Source organism: Arctopsyche grandis, chromosome 6, assembly GCF_051622035.1.
Source record: "Arctopsyche grandis isolate Sample6627 chromosome 6, ASM5162203v2, whole genome shotgun sequence".
Lineage (NCBI taxonomy): Eukaryota > Metazoa > Arthropoda > Insecta > Trichoptera > Hydropsychidae > Arctopsyche > Arctopsyche grandis.
Window position 1 is genome coordinate 12,500,295 of NC_135360.1, and position 10,527 is coordinate 12,510,821.

Genomic DNA, 10,527 nt, shown 5'->3' on the forward strand with positions numbered 1-10,527 from the left:
TAATTTCTGCAACACTCACACTTGCTTCAGAGTATGAAGACTGGCCTGAAGATGTAGTCGTGCAAAATATTCTGAAAAATCATTTGATATCAAACCTGCGGTACACTTTTTATCTTAATTTTGTAACTATATAATACACATAAAATTTTTAATCACATTCCAACATAAATTATATTTTGCTCTTAAGGTTGCCACCAAGTTCTTTTATTTTTTTAAGAAGGTAGATATCATCATACAATTTATCGGCATCTTATTCTACATTTACGTATTTTGTGGCATCTTAACATTTTCGGTATTTCAAATTTTCGTTCTTAAGATTAATTACTGAAAAAATATTTGAACCGACTAACCGGCAAGTAATCAGTAGTCTTTATGTATACCTTCGTAGCCTCAATAATAAAGTTTTGTACACAAGATATCGCCAGAAATTTCGTACACGAGATATGAGCCACAAAGATCTTTAATTCTTTTTACGCTTTGTATACAGCTATGAATTTCTAATATACAATTTTATTTATTTTTATAATTTTGTGGGGATTTACTACATATTCGGAGAAATAACACTCAAAACCCGGAGCCCAGATACAACAAGCTGAACCCCGGAGATTCCGGGTCAAAATCATAGGGGGTGGCAACCCTAATTTCTCTGGTTTTAAAATATTTACAATACCATTCATTAAATATTTGCAGCGTTTTTTTGTGACGTAACTCACTGAAATAGCGTTCCGGCACTTTTTATTTTAAAAATTGTTTTATTTTTGTATGCGCTCTGAGACATCTGAGAAGTTGTTTTAAATTTAATTTAAACTATATATCAATATATAATTTTCTTTAATAAAAGTTTGATGAGAAATGATTGTTTTAGAAAAATATAATATATATATATATATATATATATATATATATATATATATATATATATATATATATATATATATATATATATATATATATATATATAAATATTTTGATAAGTTGCATTCAATATGGATATATGATTTTAATTTGATAGTTGCATTCAATATTTGTTCAAAATTTAAATTGTAATATTTTTCTATATAATTTTATAAATAAATCTTATGTTTAGTATGAAAGTACCTACATATGTATACAAGGCTTTTTTAGAAGGCTTTTCTATTTTTGTCATGTGACGCAATAGAATGGCGTTCCAGCACCTTTTTTCATAGTATTTTTAATGTTTCAAAAGCAATTAGACGAAACTATGTTCGCGCGTATAATATAATGATATTCCATATATGTATTTACATAACACTGTTCGACAAATGACGAATTTTTTTTTGGTTCAGAGACAAGATATGACTTTTCTTATAGATCTATGCCCAGTGAACACGAATCTGGTAATAAAAAATGTTGATTGACTCGAGCTTCAGAGATATATGTGTTTTTTAAATCGCGCGATTTTTCTATATCTTGGTGTTGTTCGGTCGATGTCTCAAAATCTGTCAATTTCCTGTTCAAAATGAATATTGGAATCTATAGTCGGGTATTTTATCGTTCATTTGTAGTACTTTTCAGCTTTCAAATCTCTCTAAGTAGTCGTCAAGTTCAAATCAAAAGTCAAAAGTACGTATTTTCACTTGGGATAACTGGCTTACCTCGATAAAATAAACGAATTTTTGTTATTAGTCCCCTAGAATAGTCGAAATATGATTTTTCTAAGTGGAATTTTATTTAATTCTCATATAATGACAATTTAATATATTATCCCTATTCATTCAATTCAGACTCTTGTATGTAAATGCGAGTAAATACGAATCTCGAGCCAATCAACATTTTTTATTACCAGATTCGTGTTTACTGGCCATAGATCTATAAGAAAAGTCATATCTCGTCTCTGAACCATTTTTCGTATCGAAACGTGTAATTAGTCAAAATGATAAAATATTATGTTATGAACCGGATGAAATATGGATGGATTCGAAATTTTGGCGTTCTTAATAGCGTGGCATAGGAAAAGCTGCTTTAAATTTCATTTAAGTTATATTTGAATATTATTTTCTCTTTTAATAACAAGTTCGGCAACTTTATTATTATTATTATTAATATTGAAAATATAATAATATATATTAATTTTTCTGTCAATATATCGTATATGAATAGAAAACTCGATTAACTGATAAGAAATATCTTATTTTATTATTAATTAATTAATGCATATATTATGTTGGGTACTGTGTGTTACATGATAGCATCCTGTTTTTATTGTGATAATTTCACAGAAGATTGCACAAACAAATAACGCCGATAAAACTGTTCAGGAAACATATGTCAAACTTGATGTCAAGAGGGACGAAATTAGTTTTTCCCCCATTCAAATATATGTACACATACATATGTATCTTCATATGTACATATATGCGCATACGAAATATTTGCAATAAAGATATTCGATTTATAAAATTAATCTGTTTAAATATTTCGTTAGTGCAATGAAAAAATTTATTTTGTTATTTGATTGAATTATTATTTATTTTTATATTTTATGATGGTTAAATTCATTGATTACGGATTACATACAACTCTATTATTAACAATAATAATATTTTTATATCAGATTATTGAAAAATCAACTTCCGGCGTATTCTAAGAATGATAATCCCAATTATTTGACTCGCATGTTGCGCTCTGGAACTCTCAGTTATAGGCCAAGGTACAGTATATTTTTTAATGTGACGTTTTCTTCACATCTTGATGGTAAAATAATGTATTAATTTATGTTGAATTTTTTAGATTCGGTAAGAGGACTCAGAATGATATTTCACACAATTCGTTGAATTCAAAGGTATCGTTTTTTTCTCCATTATTCTGATTGTTTGACTTTATATACACATATATTTGAATTTATTGAACAGTTAAAAAAATATTTTTTATTCAATGAAGGAGGACTATAAGCTTTCAGAAGAAAATGCTGCATATTTTGGATGGTGAAACTTTATTTAATGATTTAGCTCAATTTTGAATAGCACAAATTAATCTTAAGCATTTAAATATGTAGTATTAGTAGTAAAAAATGCGCCATTAAATTATTGAGTATATTTCACTTATTTTTGTTTATATATATTCAAATTTGTTTTTTTTATCATTGAATAAAAATCATAATAAAGGTAAATGAAACATTTGGAATTGTTTATTTGTGTATAATATTGAATATTGTGCTTAAACATTTATTTTTTGCTTAACAGGCTTAGCATGTACATTATATATATATATAATATATGTATATTTAAATTATAAATAAACAGTAATGATTTTTACATCTAAGCTAAACGAAGTTTTTCTTTATATATAAAATTTTATATTCAATTGACACTCTCCATATAAATAATGAGTTGAAAAAACGTCTTAGAAAAACGATAAACATAATAACATGGATAAAAATAGTCTTATATCATTTCAAGAATATATTATATGTATGTATGTATGTATTATAATTGATAGTTTATTTTTGTTTAAAGTAGAATTTTTTTTTTTTGTAAAATAAATTTTGGCACAATATACATAAATTGGTTTTTGACTACAGAATATTTAATTAAAATGTGTCGTCAATTTTAGATTTAAAATGGGTAAGAATGCAATTATTCATACAAACATTTTAATAAATGTATCAGATTATGATTTATTTTTCTGAAAATATATGGTTGAATTGAATCTAATTAAATCCATGAAGTTTGTAGTATTTTTTTTCACAACCAACCAAAATATTAATTACTATTAAGTTTATTGTATTCTATTATATAAATAAACAAATATTATTTATTTAAACAAGTGTTAAATTCAACATGCTGTGTGTTGTATTTGAAAATATTAGTTATTATGTTTTTCGTGTGGATTATATTAGTGATTAAATTGGAAGATACATCATTTGGCAAAAATTTTAAAAGTCATTGAGATTTATATCTATAAAATCAAATATAGATTAACAGGTTAATTGTAAATGTACATATGTAAATGCGTATAATGTTACACGTATATGTATATACATATGTTGAATTAAAATAGTATTTCCGTTAACCTGTTAAGATATTTTGATTAATTGTGTGGGAATATGAGCATTAAAAAAATACTTTCATAAGATTCAATTGATTTTTGATTTGTATTAAAAGTACAGTCATTTTAATCTATAAAAATTTAAGAATATTATTATATAACCTTAATTATATAATTCATTAAAAAATCAGTAAATTTAATATAAATACATATTGAAAATTGGAATAAAATAAAATGCATACGATATTACAGTTAAAGAGATAATGTTAACTTTGGAAAAAACTTCTTGTTATGTATAATAGTTACTAATTTATTCAGGATATTTATTCGAAAAATTAATTGATTAATTTGTATTAATAATAACCAGTTAATTTGGAATCTATTATTTTAATTATAATATCTAATACACTGATTTGAAAGTAATTCTAGTCTACCAAGTATATGATCACTATAAAGACATAGAATATAGAAGAATTAGAAATAGATTAAGTCATTAGTGTAAGAAGTCGGATGGAAGTTCTGGGGCATTAGCTTTTACATAAGTGTTAAAATAACATCCATAAAACTACATAAATACTACAAGGTAAGTATCCAACAAGTCTAAATAACAAATAGACACTATAAAGGACCTAATGACAGAAAAAGGCAACATTTTAAAATGCTCAATAAAAAATCTAAATTATCATAGTTATTACTATGCTACAAATAAATAAGATTTTTATAATACAAATTTAATACACATGTAAAATTATTAAATAAAAAATAATGTTCCTACAGAACAACAAAATACTTTCCCTTTTTACTATTTTATGAAAATATATATAAAAAAAATGTAATTATTAAAATGGACATCGGGGGGGGGGGGGGGGGGGAATTTATGTGAAAAATTTATATTTGATTGTGCATAAAATAAAATCTATTTTATATACTTTAAATTGAAATATTTTATGCTAGTATACTTTCAGATATGGATCGAGAAATAAGTATGTATTGGGACATGTCATAAAAACAAAAATAAAAGATTTTAGTGACTGAATGTTATATTAATTCAATATTATTGATTTGGGTTTCAATCCTTTTCATATATTTAAACACACAGATACTCTTGAAATGGAGAGTTATTTAATTGTCCATTATCAAATTTATGACTCTACTTTTGAATATGTATTACATACTTATTAAATGTGTATTAGATAAATAAATCCAGTATGATGATACTTGTTTTAGTAAAACAATTATAAACTTGTCCCATAGCATATATATATTTCTTATTTGGGAAAGATTTTAATGTAAATGTTAACAAAGAGGCTAAATATCTTTTATGTACACACAAATATAAGTACATACATTGAAAATGAACTAATTTACATATCCTTAATGAAAGTTTACATTCTACTTGAGCGCTGGTTACAAACTAACAATGTCTTAAACAAAGAACATTCCTAAACATGTTCGTGTGTATGTTTATGTAACTATTTACATGGAAAATGTTTGGATACATGTTTTGCACATGCGTACATTAGCTCAAATTTCCTGCGATTAAACAACAATACAACATTATACATACATAGTTGAGTTAAGTGCATATAAAATATTTATTACATAGTTGCCAATGTTCAAAGCTATTTTTTTTAACTTTATTATGTACAATGATTTATTTAGGAAAAGGCTTGCCGTACCGTGCAAAAATATATAATAACTATATGGCGAGGAATTAACGCGCTATGTTTTATATATATATATATATATATATATATATATATATATATATATATATATATATATATATATATATAATAATGTATTTTACAAAATATCTTAATACATATTGATCATACTGAAGCCGATCTCATTAAAATTACATTAGTTAGTGAGATTTACATATACTTTGTACAAATTATATAACATTGATTTCATCATTGTTTTTAAAATCACTGCACTCTTTTTATTTTATTTGAATTTCATTATTAATATCATAAGACAAAAAGTATTTTTAATTCCTCTTTAGGGTTTGCAAAATATAATCACATTAAATAAACCCACTTTACACTTGTCTACTACTTAATTTTGTTCCATTTCTATTGAATTTACTGGATTCTGCCTCTATTTTTTCTTGATTTTTATCCATTTCTATCTGTACAGCTTCTTTAAGCAAGCTCCACAATTCGTTTCGGTCAACTATCAAAAGTTGTTCCTTCTTATCGGGCAAAAACTTCGATGGTGGAGTTTCTGAAATGAGTCCTAGTGTTGTTTCAGATATTGGCTGCATTGGTGGACGTTGCTTTTCGCGATTAATTGATTTAGGAATCTGGGACATCTGATAAGAAGCAGTTTGAACAGTTGAAACTACTTCTTGACTCATCAAAGTAGTTTCATCAACTGGTGATACTTTTTTAATAGAGTTTTCAGTTGTAGTTGGTTTTTCTTCAGTAGAAGATAGCTTTGATTGCTTGTTTGTTTCTTTTTTTATTTCATTTAAATGCGAAATTGTAGTCGGATTTGTATTATCTGTAGCATTTAATTCATAACTTTTTGTTACTGGTGTATTTGATTGTGTGGTTGGTGGGCTAGTGTTAATAATAACTTCATTAAACTTAGTTGTTGTTTCGTTTTGTAGATTTGCTGGAGTGTCAGATGATATTGAATAATTTATTTCAGTAGTAGTTATTGTAGTTATTGGCGTAGTGGGTGTTGTATTTGTAAATGGTTTAATATGTTTCTTCAGCATTTCATGATTTTCCCCATAGGTATGTTTCAGAGTTCCCTTTTTCCTCGTTGTAGGTTGCTTCTTTTGAAACGGTTGCTTCTTTTCTATGTCGAATAACATTTTTGCCATATTTGACGTTAGAGGTGGTGTCAATTTTTGTTGTACTACAATTTCATCACCACTTTCATTGAGCTTAACTTTTTGTATTCCTTTCACAATTTTGTTTTTATCTTGTGAAACGGTTATAGAAGGAACGATGATTGGAATATCATTACTAATATTTTTCAAATTCTCATTCAAATCACTACTTGAATTTTTGACGGAGACTAATGTTTTATTTTTTAGGTCAATTTTGGGTGGAATTTCTAATTTGTTTGATATTTCAGTAGTTATTTCAATTGGTTTTAAATAATTTCTGCATATTTTTCCACATTCACATATGTCAGGCAGATCTTGACCAACATTTGGTATTCCAGTATCAGTTTTACCAAACCACGTTATCAAATCATCCTCTATTATTCCCTTAAGTAATGGACTTCCAGGTTTTGTATGGAAAAATAATTCGGCAGCTAAATCTGGACGAGTCGCTGGATATATTGTAGCAAAAGCTGGCCGGAGGGAACTCAAAACAAATGTGGATCTAGCTTGATACGTTACACACACTGGACAAGCGGAACTTATCTGAAAAATGTAACAAGGTGTGATAAATGATGGCATACATATAATAATATTTAAAGAATAAAAATGTTGCAAAAAACTCATTTTGCACTCACATTGGCAAAAGAAAACCACACAAAATTATTGCTTGAACCATGCTGTAAATCTGCAAATGACGCTTCTTCTAAAACGACGGGATTCACTGACACAACTTCATAACCTGAGAATAGGGATACTTCAAGTCGAAGTGCACCTGATCTTTCTTGACTTTTCCATCTTGATACAATAATAAATATAAGTGATTAGATATATAAAATTTACTACAAATTATTCTAACTGAAGCATTTATTCACCTGAAACATGTTTTTATATTCAATGTAGGTAATTTTCCTTGTAATTCTTCCAAGGAACTTCTTTCTGGTCTGATTTCTTCGATTACAGCCGACCACAAAGTTAATAGTGCATTATCAGACGATGGTGTATATGCTGAGTATGTTATCCGACCCTATAATAAATAGTATATGTACAAATACAAATGTAGAAACCTTCATGCACGTGTTTAATTTAAGAAATATAAATATTATATTACCTGTACAGTTGCACAACCAGCTCCGGTTGCATAAACAAACACTTTGGTTGGTAATGATGGCAAATGTAAATGGCGAGCAGGATGATCAGCTTTTAATTCTACAGTATCAGTAAGCTCCATTCCAGCTGTGGCTAAGGATACTGTTAATGATCTGTGTCTAAAATAATGAAAGGTCTCTAAAGTATATGCAGTGAGACTATATATATGTACATATATTATGTATCAACATAAAAAATCTTTATGAAATATACTAAAATTAAATTTAATTACCTATCATATGCCAAAACTGAGAAAGCAGAGAATGCTTTAACAGCTTGATACAACAATTCAATGTGTTTATCTAAAATATGAGATCTGTAGAATAAATATCTGGCAACAGGTTCGGCACTTTGTAGATCTCCCAAAACTGTATATACGGAGAGGGCTTTGAGCGAAGCTTTGAAGTCTTCTAAGCTTGCTGTAAACATATTATATATTAAAAATAAGACAATGACATTCTCAATAAAATTCTAAAATATAAAACCATACTTAGCACAGGTGGATTGGATCGTCTATTTGAATCTTCTTCATAGAGCCAATCCGCGTCGCGTCTTGGTAATGGATGCGGCCACCCAAAATCGCCTTCTTCTGTTGTTGAAGCATTTTTCAATAATTGTAATGCTTCATTCAAAAATGGACTCCTATTTAAATTAGAAAAATATATTAATCAAACAGAATTTGTAATTTTTTAAGAGACTAAGTAAATATAACATACTGAGAAAGTGCTAATGCATAGGTCATCGATGCCAATGGATGAGATGAACTAACGTTGTGTAATTTTTTTTCTAGAAATACTCTTGCGTTAATAACGGTTTCCAAATCAAGCTAGAAATTTAATAAAAACGTATGGTTTTAATATTTTTATAGTTTAAAAAGTATACATTCACAATAAGTATCCACTAACATCATTTTCCATTCCAATTTCCATCAGAGTGATCAAAGTTTCCGCAGTGGTTTCCACATTTCTTTCTAATTGTAAAATATCTTTAGACAAGTTTTTCCATTTTTCAACAATACCGTAATCAAGTTCTTCATATGCATTTAATGATCGTTTGATGTTATTACTGTCAATTTCAATGTCAGTAGTGAACATAGATATTTTTACATCGGCCGAAAGCGGTGTAAAGCTTCCATCTTCTTCTTGTCTCATCTGTATCCAATGCTTCATTGATTCAAGAAGTTCAGGATCAACACTAAAGTATGACTGAATCTTCGTTAAAACTTCCAGAACGTGAACAGTTGCCAAATGACTACTCATGCTTGGATGATCACTAAAGGAATTATCATTTTTTCTGAACGCCAAAAGTTTTTGTACCTAAAATGAAATTTGATTAAATTTCCAGAAACAAATTGAAATAGCACTCGAAAGGAAATGGAAAACAAACTTGTCCTGGTAATTTTCCAATAATAGTTTCGTGCTGAGTGGTGTTTGCGGTATTCAATGCAAACAATGGTGTGAAGACTGAGATTGCAGCTGCGAGGCTGGATGTTGGAGACTTTCTCGTATCTTCATCTTCCAATGTCTTGAGAGAATAGCTGATCGGAGATGTCGGTATTGCTAGACCACCGGCGACGAGAAGATCGCCTGAAGCCGTACCAGGAACTGCCCATCTCGGCAAAGCGAGTTGCACAACTTGTGAGAAACCTGCTTCGTCATTGAAGTTCCACACCCTATAAATAATTTGAGTTTATTTTTAACGAGTAGAAATTAAAATTATTTTTGTTTGAAACATAATTGATGTTCTTTGTTATACCTGAAGTCAGCTTGATTTCCCCAAGGAGATGAAAAACCAACGTGTCGTACATGATGAGCAGCATCCAATTTCCATGCGGCAAGAGTACCGGAAGGAGGTAGAGCTCCTTTACCGGCGGTTATTGTACCTCTAGCCCATGATACCCAAAAGGTTCTGAATCCACCAGGGGTAAGTGCATTTGTAATTTCACCTGCTGAAAGGTGAACGCTATATCCTGAAAGTGATGAAATAATAAAATTGTTATAATTTAAAATGCTTGTACCGGTTTAAAAGCGTCCATTTCTTATTCAAATACTTAAATAATGGGATTAAGTTTAGGGTAGGTCTGTACCCAGCACCGCCAAGCACGGTATATTTTTAAATACCAACACGAAAGGGTCGAAGATTAATGTGAAAAATTTTGTAATGTAAAGCGAAAACTTTTTGGAACGAGTGATAAAATCAGAGAAAATAAATCAGCGGCGGTTACTGATGATGCAAAGGCAAAATATGCTATTTTGGATGATTGTTTTTGGACATACGTCTTTGGCGCAAATGTGCGGAGTTTTAGCATTTTTCTCGACATTTTCCCTTAACAGAACCGGGATAATGAAAACGTCATAAACGGATCTGTCTGAGCCCGGCCGTCGAGAATTGAATTAAAAGTTTCATTGTTCCGAGTCGAACGGGAAAGAGGAAGCAAAAACTTTTTTCATAAGGTGAGACGCCATCTTATTTACCTGCTTTTTTCGGGAGCCCTTGTATTTTTGTCGTCCGTTACACCATTTCTAAAA